Raw genomic sequence first — 15,083 nt, forward strand, 5'->3', positions numbered from 1 at the left:
AGATCAAGGGATTTTTTCTCCTACTTATTAATAATATCCTTTCTTTAATATCACTAGTTTAAGTAAATTGTAAACATTATCTACATTAACATTATTAAGAGTCAAAAGATAAATCCCCACTGATATTCTTAACATGTTTTCAAATAAAAAATCTCTGACCAAATATAACCAAAAAACTAATTTAAAATAACTCTGGATATTTCCCTGTTTAATTCCTTGAAAGTCCTGGAGAGTGAGCAAATAACACATTTCCCAACTGTAGTCTCATAAAAAGCTAGTGAAGTCACAAAGAGAAGTTTGTTATTGAGTATCAGATATAACTGCAAAGTTGTATTAGTCCCCAGACAAGGAAGATTTCGGTAGGTTCTACAGAAACACAGAATGCATTCTCTGAGAGTGAAAATGTAATTTTGTGGCTTCTAAGTATCTAGGATTAGACCTGACGTTCAACAGAATGAAGTAAGGCCAGAGAAGACTTTTGTATATCACTGCCATTGTTAACAGCCTTGTAAATATAAATATGCTTAAACACTGGCACTTAATACATTTGTTATGAAATGATGCCAACTATGTTTTTTTAAATATGTATTTCATATTTTATAAAATAAATCAAAGTCCCAATTTCAAAACTAAAGATAACTGAGTCCAAACCCTTTCATTTGTAGAGAAAGGAACAAGGTCTCAGGCAGTGGTTGCCAAGCATCACTTGGCTAGTTCCTAGTTACTCATTGGCAGAGTCGGAACTAGCACTCAGGTTTCCTGGGTCCTAATTCAGTATCTCTTACCTGAACCATGAAAAGACTCTCCGAAGTTGCCACTGCCACATGTCAGATAATAGGCTTTTTAAAAAGAAAAAATTCTGGGGTACACAAAGCAAATCAGCAATATTCAAAAAGCCTTTCAATGTTATACTAGATTTAAAAGAAACGCTGCATATTTTGGCTCTAAGGCAGGAGACATCTAACATATAGGCTGCTTGTGAATGAATGGTTGGATCAATTCTTCTCTGTTACAGACGCTCGTCTCACAAACCTCCTAGAATTCAATATGTCTGATTCAAAATGTCTCTCCCCTTCCATGCTCTTGTGAGCAGAGTAGGGATGTAGGAATAAGGCTGCATTTGCTTAGTATCAAAATGGCAAGCTGAGTGATCTTTACTGGTAAAAATACTGATGAGAAAGCATAAAGCATCTGGGCTTATACAGAGGCTGGGGAACTGCTATGCAGGATGATTTGAATAAAATGACCAGATCCTACTCTAGAAATGGGCAGACTTCAACACCCTCCCCTCTCCACACACACCTCTATCCGCATCCTTACCTGACAGTTTGTAAGCCGATCACTGGGATCACTCTTCTGAGCTCACCACAAAGGCAGGGACATCATCTTCAGAAAGGAAGACAATGTAAGTGGATAGAAAGAAAGAGTGGGACAGCAAAAAGAAGATGCATGACAGCCAGAGGACTTTGTTTCTGCATGTTTTTCATTATTTAGAAATTTGAACAAAAAGTACATTCTATTCTCAGGCATATGCTCAGTGAAAGTGAAAGTCACTCAGTCGTGTCCAACTCTCTGAGACCACAATCCACGGAATTCTCCAGGCCAGAACACTGGAATGGGTAGACTTCCCATTCTCCAGGGGATCTTCCCAACCCTGTGATCGAACCCAGGTCTCCTGCATTGCAGGCAGATTCTTTACCAGCTGAGCCACAAGGGAAGCCTATATCCTCAGATAAAGTCTAACTGATCAAAACAAAATTACTTCTTAAAGTTCACATGAATTATTTAAAACTGGCAAATAACAGAGTCAGGCATCAGTCCTTATTAACAGTCTTACTTAACCTGTCAATTTCCTTTTTTGTTGTTGCCGAGGAGATTTCTTAAGATCTAGTCATTCCTATTCCTACTCCTACTGCCTTGCCCGTAATGACATGAAGAGGAGACACTTTGAACCAGAGAACTTTTGTATGAGGGAAAAGAACTCACCCTGTGCTTCTGGTTAATTGATATAAAAGGTCTTATCAGGGGGTCAGCGAGAGAGGAAACAATTTGATTGCTTCAAGTCAGAGCTTCCTAGTATGTGTAATCATTTTCTCCAACCACTGTTTCTTGACATCAGACATGTCTGACTCGGTTATGTCTGACTCTTTGTGACCCATGGACTGTAGCCCACCAGGCTCCTCTGTCTATGGGATTTCCCAGGAAAGAAGACGAGTGGGTTGCCATTTCCACCTCCAGAGGATCTTCCTGACCGAAGGATCCAACCTGGGTCTCCTGCATTGCAGGCAGATTCTTTACCATCTGAGCCACCACGGAAGTCCATATTCAAATACAAATTAAAAACGAAATACACTTAATTATCTATGTCATTATTTCTTCTTATTAGTCTTTCCTAAAATTAGCTGTGAATGTACTTCCATCCATTAGAAGTCCCAGGTAAATTGTAAAAGAAAAATCTACCAAACCATTATATATTTTATAATAAAGTGTTCAAAGACCTATAATATGATCTTTCTACAGACCAAACCTTTTTTTTTGCTGTCATAACTAAATGATAGAGCAGTCTATGCAGAACGATTCATTTACAAAGAAAGAGAATGTTTCTAGTTTGAATGATGTGGTTTTAAAAAAAAAAACAGGAAAAAGGTATCAATATACATACAGCATTTTAGGGAATTTACCTCCTTTCCTGCTCTGAGTCACAGAAGGTATCATTCAACCGTGTTTAAATATCTTATCTCTGATTAGTATGTTTGTCCAAGGCCTTATGGGGAAACCCAGAGTGAAAGTCCACCCTCCAACTGCACATACTCTTCTCAGAGGGAGAATGAACATAACCAAGTGTTCAACTATCACAGCCAAATACAGAAATGAAAGTCAAAGGGAAGTAATAGAAACTGGGACAGAACAGTCTGAGTTGGGACTTGAGTATGGAAGCCATGAAGGATGACAGTTTGCAAGCTGAGCCGTTCAGGTGTGGGATATCTTGAAGCCAATGCCCAGAGAGATAAAGGCAACCCAGGGAACAGAGCCGTGCGGGGGCAGGAGGAAGGAGACAAGGGGGGCCCCGGGGAGCCCGATGATGGACAGCTCTGGGAGCCAGCATTCCCAGGTGAGAACCACCGGCCAGGAGCCGGGTTCAAACATTACGCCTGCCCGGTGACCTCAGAGCGCTCTACCTCCATGGTTTGGAAGATGTGAAGACCTACTGGGCGGGCTTCCCCACACAGCACGGTGGTGAAGAATCTACCTGCAATGCCAGAGACCCAGGTTCGATCCCTGGGTAGGGATCCCTGGGAGAAGGGAATGGCAATCCACTCCAGTATTCTTGCCTGGAAAATTCCATGGACAGAGGAGCCTGGTGGGCTGCAGCCCATGGGGTCACAAAGAGTCAGACATGACTGAGTGACTAACGCTACTGGACAGGCAATGCTCAGGGATGGAATGAGTAAAAAATGATAGAATGTACTAGTAAGCAATTTGCAAGGTACAAAAAAGCGGTATGAACGTAAGATTTTACTACTGCTCAAAGGAAGTGAGTATTTCCAACAAAAGGTAGTGTCCGAGATGGTAGCTGCATCTGCCCACCACTGTTGCTAGTAAGCCTCAGCCCTGAGCCACTGGTGTTCCTTCTTCTGAATGTGAAGGATCACAGGCATCGATTTTAATTAAACTCATGCTCAGATCAATACTATGGTTTCCTGCTACGATGCTCCAGGTTCACACAAAGCCCACAGAGGCCAATGAAGCACTCATTCTCTTCTGCTTTTTTTTCCCTTCCCCTCCAACATAGTCTTCTGTCCCACTCTCCATCTTGCCCTAATTCCCTATTTCTTATCTACTTCTCCTTCCCGTTTCTCTTCTGATCACTTTAGCTCCATTAAGGTATTAATATAGTCTCACAAATGCCACTGAAGTATTTTCAAAACCAGGAAAAAACAGTCAGTGATTAGCATTAATATTCCTTAAAATAGCTTCACCCTTGACTTTATGCACAAATTTCGCTGCCACCCCCGGCTCCCCCCGCCCCTTTCTAAACAGACAGGCAAACCTGTCTGACTAGTTTTCCTCTAAGTCCAGCTCTCCCAATTGGACGACAGCACAAATGAACCACAGGTTCAGCAGCACAAATGCAAAGGCTATGTAAAGCACATGGCCTTCAGGAGGAGAAGCCACGGCTAAGGGTCTGTGCCACCCGCCCAGTCTAGGGGCAGCTCTCTCAAAGCGGGAAGGCAACATCACTGAAGGGCTCACTCTACTGCTAGTTAAAAAGAAAAAAATCCTGTTATGCATTCTCTTCTGAACAAGGGATATTACAATGTGGTTATGACTGAGAATCAGATCAAGCCTTCATCTTAAAAGTTTAAGTTGGCCGATACGACCATATTATTTACAGTGTGGTACAGAGGTGTCCTCGCGGTTTGTTGCTACTGTGTGTGTTCGCTTAAGTCCATTAGGAAAGTCTGAGTTTGCAGAGCAGATTAATCAGAATGAGATTTTTTTAGAGAGATGTACTTTGAAATTGCTTGGGGTGTGTGTGCGTTAGTTGCCCAGTTGTGTCCGACTCTTTTCGACCTCACAGACTGTAACCTGCCAGGTTTCTCTCTCCATGGAGTTTTCATGGCAAGAATACTGGAGTGGATTGTATTTCCTGTTCCAGAGGATCTTCCCGACGCAGGGATCGAACCCATAAATCCTACATCTCCCTCATTGGCAGGCAGATTCTTTACCACTGAACCATCAGGGAATCTGAGATCGTTTTAAATGGGTACATTTTAAATATGATACGCTTTAAAATAATTGTCCATTTTTTTTGGACTGTCAACTATTTCAAACATGAAAAGGTATAAAGATTAATATAAAAAAATCTGTATACCCATCACCTGAATTTTAAGAGTTTAAATTCTGCCTTACTTTCGTTACCATCTTTCTAAATTCCATATACATGCCTTACTTTCAAGTGTTTTGAAATTTTTAAATTCTATAAATATGATTCAATTTATAAAAACTAAATTTTATATAACTTTTCAGGAACATATTATAAAAAACAAGGCATATCTGCACACTTGATTCCATTGCTTAAAATTTTTCTTAATCCATGAGAACATTTTGTTTAAGCTAAAACATCTCACATGGAGTAAAATCAGCCCCATGGTTATTATTAAAGCAAGTTATGGCCAATATACAGCTAAAAAAGTATAACTTGGTGTCTTGAAAACGTTTCAAGCATTAAATTTCTTTAAAACCTAACTGAAAAGTGTGAAGTGATTTTACACACATTTGTATTCATAATATTCTCAAATCAGGCAAACATTTACCAAAGCAGTTACAATATAAATTTATTTAGTGAAAGGGAATACCTCTAGGTGCATTTCTGTTATCTTAATCAAGTCAAGGGAAGTTACACCTTCAATACAGTGATTGTCTCCATTATTAAAAACTCAGACAAACAGAAGAGAGTTATTACCAAAATACACAGTATCTCTGAAATGTTCCTAACCACATATTCTTTCTACCTAATCCAAATGTTCTACTACTTATAGCCAGAGACTGAGAACTGACCCGGCTGTCCTATACACCCTGCCATTCACAAACCCAAAAGTTCCATTTTCATTTGCGCTCTGCACCCCTAAATGCTGACCTCATGTCTAAGTCAATTTCAATGTGGCATCTGTCATCTCTGTAAGGGAGTCCTGAACAGGACAGTATAGAGTTCAAAGTTGAGTTTGTGAATGTACAATACAGAACTTTCAGAAGTCTTTGAAAATCACCTGCGTAGGTCACTATGGTTTGCAAGAGCAGGACCATACACTGTGATGGAGTTAGCACAACAGACCAAAACTGAACTCCAAGACACAGAGGTCCCAATAACAAAAATGTAGGTAAAGAATTCCAGGGAAGAAGGTCATCACAGGTTAAAAACTACATACATAATAGACTTCAGTTCATCTTAAAAATACTGAACATTTAATTTCATTTTACTCAGAAACCATTTATTGGGTGTCCCAAAAACAATGTACTATTCTACATGTTATATAAACAAATGATAAGGAGTAAATATTGATAAGTGTGTTTTGAAACAGACAATTTGAACTAAAAAAGAAAAACAGATAATTAATTAATCACCAATATGCCTAACAATCACTTAGTAAACAGTATGCACTACATTATTGTTGATTGGTTCCCAAACCAGTTCATATATGTAAATTTTTTTTCAAAATACCCACTAAATACATGGTAAAGAAACCCATATACATATTAAAATAGAAATCTAACTGCAGATGTTTCTAATATAGAGCACTACTTCATCCCAATAGAAAAAATCCTAAGGAAAAAAGTAGCTATTTTAAAATATTACTATGGTCAACTCAATTTTTTAAGAAATCTACAAATCAGTCCTTCCTCTACTACACAGGTTAATACCTGCTTTCCACAATGTTGATTTTTAAGACACCATTTGACATGGAAGCGCCTTCTGAATCAGACATTAAATTATATTTTCTTGCTTTAATTCCACCTATCTTTTTTGTTTGTTTTTGTTTTCAGAGTCTTTTAAAATGAATAATCGTTGACCTTACTGGATTACCTGAGAAATTAGAACTCACTTAAATTCACTTAAATATCAAGAAACTTTAAAGAGAATGTTAAAAATGTTTATGATTTGATTACCAGATGCTTTTAAAAAGCAGCAAAGTTGCTATGGACCCTGCAGGCTGGTGGGAGCATGACCTTCCCTGAGGACGCTGACTTCTCTCCAGAGCTCCAGACCCAACCCCACCCACACCCCTTCAGGAACAGGTTCCCAAGTTCTTTCTTCTCCCTTCAAAATTTTCCATTGCCCCTATTGTACTGGCTGCTTCCCCAAAGGTTATAAATATAATCACGTTTCCATCATAAAGTGAAAGAGTATTCACTCAGCCAGGTGGTAGCCCCCAGACTCCTCTGTCCATGGGATTCTCCAGGCAGGAATGCTGGAGTGGGTTGCCACGCCCTTCTCCAGCGGATCTCCCAACCCAGGGACTGAACCCTGGGTTCCGGCATTGCAGGCAGATTCTTTACCATCTGAGCCACCAGATCTATATTAGATCTTTTAATCAACCTCCCTAAACCTTGAAAAGGAGTACTGCTAAAAGCAATAGTATCTACAGACCGCTCAACCACCAAGTCCAAGTTCTGCTTCCATAAAGGGCTTACCTGGTGGCTCAGATGGTAAACAACTGGCCTGCAATGCCGGAGACCTGGGTTCGATTCCTGGGTCAGGAAGAGTCCCTAGAGAATCTTCCTGCAGCCCACTCCAGTATTCTTGCCTGGAAAATTTCATGGACAAAGGAACCTGGGGGGCCACAGTCCACGGGATCGCAAAGAGTCCGACATGACTGAGCTTTCCATAAAATCAGCTAGCACTTATTGAACACAAATCAGTAACTTTCCAGTCACTGAGCTTGATTTACCTCATTTGATCCTCACAGTAGCCCTGGGAAGTCACACTTTGATCTTCATTATGTAAATGAGGAAAGGGAACTAAGCTCTGAATTCAAGGTCACAGAGATAGTCAGGGGCAGAACCAGGACTGTCTAATATCCCCCTATCTTAGTACTCAGCTTCTCATATCTTGAAATTCTTCCTTCCTTCAGTTGCTAAAAACAACTTTCCCTTAATCTTCCTCCCAACTTGCATTTTACCTTCTCTTTCTTTACTACTCCCTGTATCTTTACCAATTCTTAGATTTTAGGATCTCCCCAGGCCTCTAATTCCCTCTTACTCTCTGATCCTGCCCTAGAAGATACACTGACTTCCTTTGTTTTGGCAACAACCTGTATGTTGAAAATGGCTAAAGTAGTCCACCCATTCATCCACCCATTTACATACCTACCTATCCAGCCAGAAGACTCTTTGAGAGTCCCTTGCAAGATCAAACCAGTCAATTCTAAAGGAAATCAATCCTGAATATTCACTAGAAGGACTTATGCTGAAGGTGAAGTTCCAATACTTTGACCACCTGATATGAAGAGCTGACTAATTAGAAAACACCCTAATGCTGGGAAAGATTGAAGGCTGTAAGAGAAGGGGACAACAGAGGATGACATGGTTGGATGGCATCACTGACACAATGGACATGAGTTTGAGCAAGCTCCAGGAGATGGTGAAGGACAGGGAAGCCTGGTGTGCTGCAGTCCATGGGGTCACAAAGAGTCAGACATGGCTGAGTGACTGAACAACAACAAATGTAGCCCAGACCTCTCAGCTCCGAACTTCTGTGCAATGATCCACTGGACACTCATTTCCAGCTGGATTTTCTATAAGCACTTCTTATTCTACATTTCCAAAACTGAACTCTACCATCCTTGGTCCTCGAACCTGCTTCTCCTTTAGTCCCTATCCTGTCCTCCCATACCACCCGCCATCTAACCAGTCATCTAATCCAAGAGATTATACTGTGTGACCACGCCCTTCTCACTGCCACCATACTGGTGTAAGGTCCACAGCTTCTCTTAACAAGATCACCTCAATACCTTCTGACTTGTTATTCCTGTCTCCCACCTCAGATCAATCCTGCTAGACAGCTGTGAGAGCTGTCTTCTCATCATTCTTTAGTTTAAAACAACACTGAGGAGAAAATGGTCTATGCATCTTAGGATGACAGTCTTCCACGATCTTGCCCTTAACTGGTTACCTTCTGACTACCTTATCTGGTTAACCTCTGCTGTCACCTTCACTATGAAGCCTCTCTAGTGTTCTGTCCCCATGGAGAACTAGCCACGTCCAAATGCCTATGCAGGGTGCTTTGGGTACCTCTATCAGAGCACTCTCAGAACATAGAGCACTATATTAAAACTATATTGAAACTAACTTGTTTTCTGTCTAATTCTCTTAAACCCAGAGTCCTCCCATGGGCTTTATGTCTGCACATCCCCAGTGGACAAGACCACAGTGCCCAACGCATAGTGTGTATTTAATAAGCATTTACTGAAAGTAATAAGTGTTCATTGAAAAATAGAAGGATGTTTGTAAAATGCTTTAGATTAGGAAGATATGATTACCACTGTTTTCAAGACTAACTAAAACAACTTTATTCAAATTCATTTGATTATGCAGCCCCTTTGTACATGGGTATGCAAAACAATATTGAAATGATTCACCCAGCTTCAAGTATGGGAACCAGGATTATCAAATCACACTTTTTACTCCTGACTTTCAGAGAAGAGAAATATTGTCAACATTGTGAACAGCTAGTCAATGTCAGTGGCAGGAAACAGGATGCAAAGTATCATCATATAAGTATCCTTACACAAAGATAACCTGGGGCTACCATAAGAAAAGTAAACTCTTTTATTAAAGGGTTACTTTGATTTCTCAGAAAAGCAAAGATCTTCCAGAAGACTGAATGTCTGAAATTAAGACACCCATGTAAAGATCTCATACACAAATTTTCTATTAAAAAAACACTTTAAATCCACTTATATAGAAGCTACCTATCTAGGAACCTTAGCAACTGAGCTTGATATATAGCCCAGAAACAGAGGATGAGAACAGCATCTATCTGTCACAAATTATACAGGCTTTATACTAGAGCAATAGCCCACATCATTTCAGGAGGAAAAAAAAAAAAAGACAACAGATAATACAGCAGCAGGGCCCGCTTATAGTCTGACAGCAGGAGAAAGTGATAGCTGATAACAGAAAGAAGACCCAGAAAAACCACAAAAAAAAAAAAAAAAAGAGAGAGAGAGAGAAAAAGAATAGTACTTATGTCTCCATTCTAGTATTTCAACTGGGCAGGCTGAAATCATTTACCATAAACAAAAACAGCTCTATACACCTCGAGGAATAGCACTATTCAATTCTTTATGAATTCATGTTCATAAAGACAATTCAACAAAAAATTTAGCTTACATCCTGGGGACCAACTAAGAGGGGAACATTTAGACACTGCTTATTTTAATAGCTAAAGTTTTAAAGTTTCAGTAATGAATTGTGTGAGGGGTCAGCTAGTTAGTAAATGTGCTTATGTAAATAAGCAAAAATTCAGATGGTGTCAAATAAATGAGGTTTCATTACATATTGCAAAAACAATCCAAAGTGTCTTACTCTCGGTGTACAACTTACTGTGAATTAAACAGCATCAAGTCAATATTATCTGATAAACAGGTACATAAAGACCTTGAAAAGGAGTCTAAGAATTGAGAGTGCAGTTATTTTGCTCCTTTGCCATCAATATTGACATAGTAATAAAGTTGATGGTTATTTATAAGATACCATGAAATGTTTTAAGTAATTTAAGTCAAATGTGAACTATCAAACTCTTAACACACAAAAAAAGGCTTTACAAAAGACAAATTCTGTTAGAAGTATTTTTATTTACTGCATTGCTTTACTTTCTAATATGTGCACCAGGCATTAACACCATAACCATAAAGCTCTGGAAACTTTAGATATAAGAGTTTGATCTCTATAGTAGTATTATCTATAGTAGTATCATCAAGAGAAAGTCACAAGTACGGTTTTTACTCAATTACACCCAAGCTACTAATATACTATCAAGCTATTACTAAATGTCAGAGCACTATGCTTCAACTGTAGTTTTTAAACACTCCTAGAGCAGTAAATCACAAAACACAATTTTACCTTGTGTGTGGCAGGCAAAACAAATAATACTCCAGTGTTTTTTTCTGGAATTATCTACAATAGTTGAACAGACACATTCCAAAAGCAAACCTCAAACTGGCTGGAGATATGTTTCTATAGAAGAAAACTAATCCACTGTTTCTCTGAGACAGAAAAAAACATAGACTGATTTATGATCTGATCCAATGAATGCAAAGTGCGGATTCCCTCACTATACAACATTGATGTGCGTGACTCTACAATTAATTTAAAAATCTCCAGGGAATAAAAGTGATTACTTCTAACACTATTAAAATACCATTTAAAAGCACTTTCCCTCCTTTCTTCAAGTGGCATTTTTTTTTTCTGGGAATAAGTGGAAATAAAGCACACCAATTACACCAATTCTAAGTGGAGACGTTTTTCTTTGAACACGAAATTATCAGATATAGAAACAACAGCACACTTGGCATCTAGCCAGACTACCACATCTTCATGTCATTAATCTTGAAAAACTCATTATACAAGATGACAGCCTGAGGGAAACGGAAGGTTCAGGGTAGCGTTTTTTCTACCTTTTCTGGATAGAATCCACCTGAAATAAAAGGCTGCCTCTATCACTAACACTGATTCATAACAGAGGTGACTCTTGGGTCATGCCTAGCTGAAAATGAAAATGCTACCCACTCCTCACTCTTGTGATACTCCCTCTTCCCCCAGAGGATGACTAGTTAACACAGCCCAGCCTACTGAGTTAGTCTGCAGACTTTCACAAGTTCTCTCACTTTCTTCCCTCCTCGCCCCCAGAGTTGCTTTCAGGTGATGGGAACCAGCATACAGGTACAGAGGTGGTCCTTTCTTCAGGAAGTGCTGCAGAGAGGCACGTTCCGGGACTCAACTTCATAAACCCTCAATTAAACCAGTGAATTTACACAAACAGACTGAATAAACCCCTCGCCACCCGTGACCGTCCTTCTGCCGGGTCGCACGACCTAATCTTGCGCCCCCCTATGCGGTTTGCCCGGTACAACTCCCAACCGCATATCCCAGGCCCCCTGGCCGCTCCTCCGGTCCATGGAAGGCGCCCTACTTCCTGCAGCGCGTCCTTTCTCTCGACTCCTCTCTCACCCGCACACGCCTCCCTGGAGCAAGGGCACGCCATATGGTCCCCGCATCCGCGCGGAGACCCGGCCACTACTGTCCATTCCCCAGGGTCGCACAGGCCAGCGGACGCTGAGAGGTCCCCGCGTCGGAGCGCGTGCAGCCCCCAGCCACGCCCTGCCCCCAGCGCGCCCAGGTCTAGCTCCCCCTCAAGGAGAGGACGAAGTAGAGGAGAGTTGGAGAGTTTCTGAAGAAGCACCTCCCGGGCCCCCATCCCTGGCTGGCAGCGGGCTGTGGCCTTGGGGTTCGGCGGTGCCCATCCCTCCAGGGTCAAGTGCAAAGTCCTTGGCCAGATCCGCGCCGGGTTATGCCCTCTCAGCCCGCAGGCGCGAACGCGAGAGGACCCTCAATCGAGGGCCATATGGGAGGGAAGGGCGCACAGGCGCGGCTGAGGCAGCTTGGAAAGCTCCCCTTCACACCCCTCCGCCCCAGCTCGCGGTCTTCCTTCCCACCCACCCCCAACCCTTAACTCCCTCAGCCCAACCGCAACTGCACTTTCGGATCCCTAACCCCCAGCCCGGGAGAGCAGCCAGCCGCCCAGCACTCACCTCCGGGATCCAACAACGCCCCTCTCCTCTTGCCAACCCGCCCCCCTTCCGCCCGCTGCGACCGCGTGGTCCGTCCGCTTACCTCGGCTCTTGGCTGCTGCGCGTGAGCTTGAGTGTGTCTCCGCCGCGTAATTGTATCCGGGGACAGAAGGGACCCGTGTTTGTGTACCGGATCAGGTGTCGCCGCCTTCGGTGGCTAGGGGTCGTGAGGGAGGCTGCAGAGTTAGCGCGTCAGCTTAGGACGGACTTTCTGGACTCGGAATTGATGGCAAAGCTTTAACCGTGCCCTCCCTCGGGCCCGCAGCGCGCCTGCTCCTCCGCGGCTCCCCGCAGGCGGCCGGGCCCCCCCAGCAGCCGCGCCCCGCCCCGCGCGCTGCGAGCTGCGCCGGAGTGCGCCCCTCACCTCCCGCGCCTGGCTCCGCAGGGCACGACGCGGGCCGCCACGCGCTCAGCCTCGCGTTACACGCCTGGGGCTGCGAGCGCCTCCTGCTCCCGCGGCCGGGGCATGGATGCCGACGCGCCTTCGTGCCGCGCGCTCGCGGGCTGGGCGAAGCGCGGAGTCCTGGGACCGGGATGCTCGCGGGCGGGCTGGGGCGCGCGAGCCGTCGGGCGCCGGAGCTGCGAACCCTGGGACCGGCACGTGGCCCCGCCCCCGGCCCCCGCGAGGCGTGCCCTATGCCCTCGCGGCCACCTCCCGACGGGTCCCCGTGCCCGCCTTTTCCGTCACACCAGCGCCGCTCCAATCTGCGTGGTGTGGTGGGAGCGCGCCTGCCCAGCCTGCTAGTCTGCCTCCTTCCCGAACTCCCGAACCCACTAAAAAGTTGAACTTTTGCTAGGAGGTGAAGGAGATTAGTGAAGGAAAGGGCGTGGGGGTTGCTTAGGTGATCAGCCACCTTTCTTGTAAGTCAGAAATGGTTTAGAAAAGGCGAGTTTGGGAACCTTGGAGAAAGAGAATTGGGTTGCTGCGCTTAGGAACATCCCTCCTCGAAGACTCGTGCTGAAAAGAGCCATTTATGCTTTGCTTGGTTGAGTCTGTGGCGACTTTATCCTGACTGATCGGTGTTTGCCAGCAGCAGATCTTTGCCAAGTTGGCGTCCAGGCCAGAAAACCAGGAAGCAGCCTTGCATACCCAGGCCTGCTGGGTATATACCCTCCCCTCTTCCTCAGTCAGAGGCCAAGGACCTTTAAGAGTCTGATCTTAGAGTGCTGTCCTCCTGGGAACCTGGAAAATCTAATAGCTGTTCGCCTTTCCTCTGAGCGAGATTGGCTATGTATTCAATGTGTATATATACGACAGAGCTTTCAGAAAAGCTAAAAATCATGTAGGGTGTCAGTTGCAGAAGCCAAGATGCCGCCCCTGCACATAAACGTTTTACGTTTAAACGCCAAACACGGGAATTTTAAAAAATGCCAAGTCAAGCCGTTCTTTGCTTGCTCCAAACCGAATTTCAGAAAGGACTTTGTGCCCTTAGAAAAGAAAACGGAATTATATTTTATTGTGTATAGTATTATTTAACATTAAAAGGAGGAAAGAAAAAAAAAAGACTAACATACACTGCTATTAGCATTTTATTTATGTTTCTATGTTTAAGTACCAGGGTCCAAACTCCATATGTTAAAGAATGTTCACTGATAGACTTCTAAACGTGGGTTTCAAAAAAAATGTGTTTACCTTCTTTGCAGATTAGAAATTTGGAATATTGTGAAAACACAGGGGTATTTTTTCAGCCTTTGTACCTGACCAAAGGAGATCACTGACCTCTATAATCATTTTCTATTTAATTTCATTAGAGAAACCTAAAATGTAAACACGGACAACAATCCGACATAAGAGAATTTAAGCATTCACTTTAAAATTTATTCCACTCTTTCAACTGTCAAACTTTAAGAAATTGTTCAAGCAGTTGCAAGCTACTTTTTGGATAATGCATTTGTAAATTCTTGGTCAAAAAAAGATTACTAGAAATTAAACAAAAATACTCAATTTTATTTTATGAAAAAAATTTAAAAATTTGTGTCACAATCCTTTGCTTGATTAAGTCATGTAAACTGACTGTCAAGTAACATTTTTGTCAGACTTTTGGAAAGAAAATGTGTTGCTCTAGTATGTGGGAATATATATATATATATCTCCATGTTTGTGTTTCTTTGTTTTCTCTGTTGCCTACCACAATTTTTATATAATAATATAATAATTTTATATAATATTATTGAGTTTCTCTGTACACAAAGGACATCCCATAACCTAAAATACATTAAGTCAGTCATTGTACAAATACTTGAATTGCATTTTTGGAGCTTGAAATTATTCAAAAAAATCAATGAGTCTCTTTCTCTCCTTTTTAAGGATCTACCAGCATTTAACACTTAATATTATTGACTGAATGTCTGGATAAAGTAAATGATGAAAGCATTCGCTACTTCTCTTGAAGGATGAATGCATATTTCTCATATTTAATCCATTTTCCAAGTTCCCATCCAGATTCACATGAAATTCCGCCCATTAGCTTTAGTTTATAGAATGTTGAATAACACATCTGTAGTAAATAAGTTCCAGCCGCCCTGAAGTATGATATTAAAACTCCCTCATTATTTCAGTAGACCAAGTGTATTAGTATACTCAGTTGTTCATATTTTTTTAATGTTAATTTTTAAATTATATTAAAACTCCCTCATTATTTCAGTAGACCAAGTGTATTAGTATACTCAGTTGTTCATTTTTTTTATGTTAATTTTTTTAATATTAAAATTCCGTCATTATTTCAGTAG

The 15,083-nt window shown here is 42.0% G+C and overlaps 1 protein-coding gene across 3 annotated transcripts in view; it reads right to left on the reverse strand.

Moving 5' to 3' along the window:
- The window catches only part of UGT8 (UDP glycosyltransferase 8), a 93,791-nt gene extending 80,848 nt beyond the window's left edge, over positions 1 to 12,943 (reverse strand). The window contains exons 1-2 of one of the 3 annotated variants that reach the window (XM_065907504.1): positions 12,397 to 12,943; positions 1,321 to 1,386 (exon numbers count right to left, since the gene is read on the reverse strand). The gene's annotated coding sequence lies outside the window, so the exon portion shown is untranslated. The other 2 variants (XM_065907503.1, XM_065907505.1) reach the window with 2 other exon arrangements.
- Positions 12,944 to 15,083: the final 2,140 nt, after the last annotated feature.

Source organism: Muntiacus reevesi, chromosome 16 (genome assembly GCF_963930625.1).
Source record: "Muntiacus reevesi chromosome 16, mMunRee1.1, whole genome shotgun sequence".
In the NCBI taxonomy this organism is placed as follows: domain Eukaryota; kingdom Metazoa; phylum Chordata; class Mammalia; order Artiodactyla; family Cervidae; genus Muntiacus; species Muntiacus reevesi.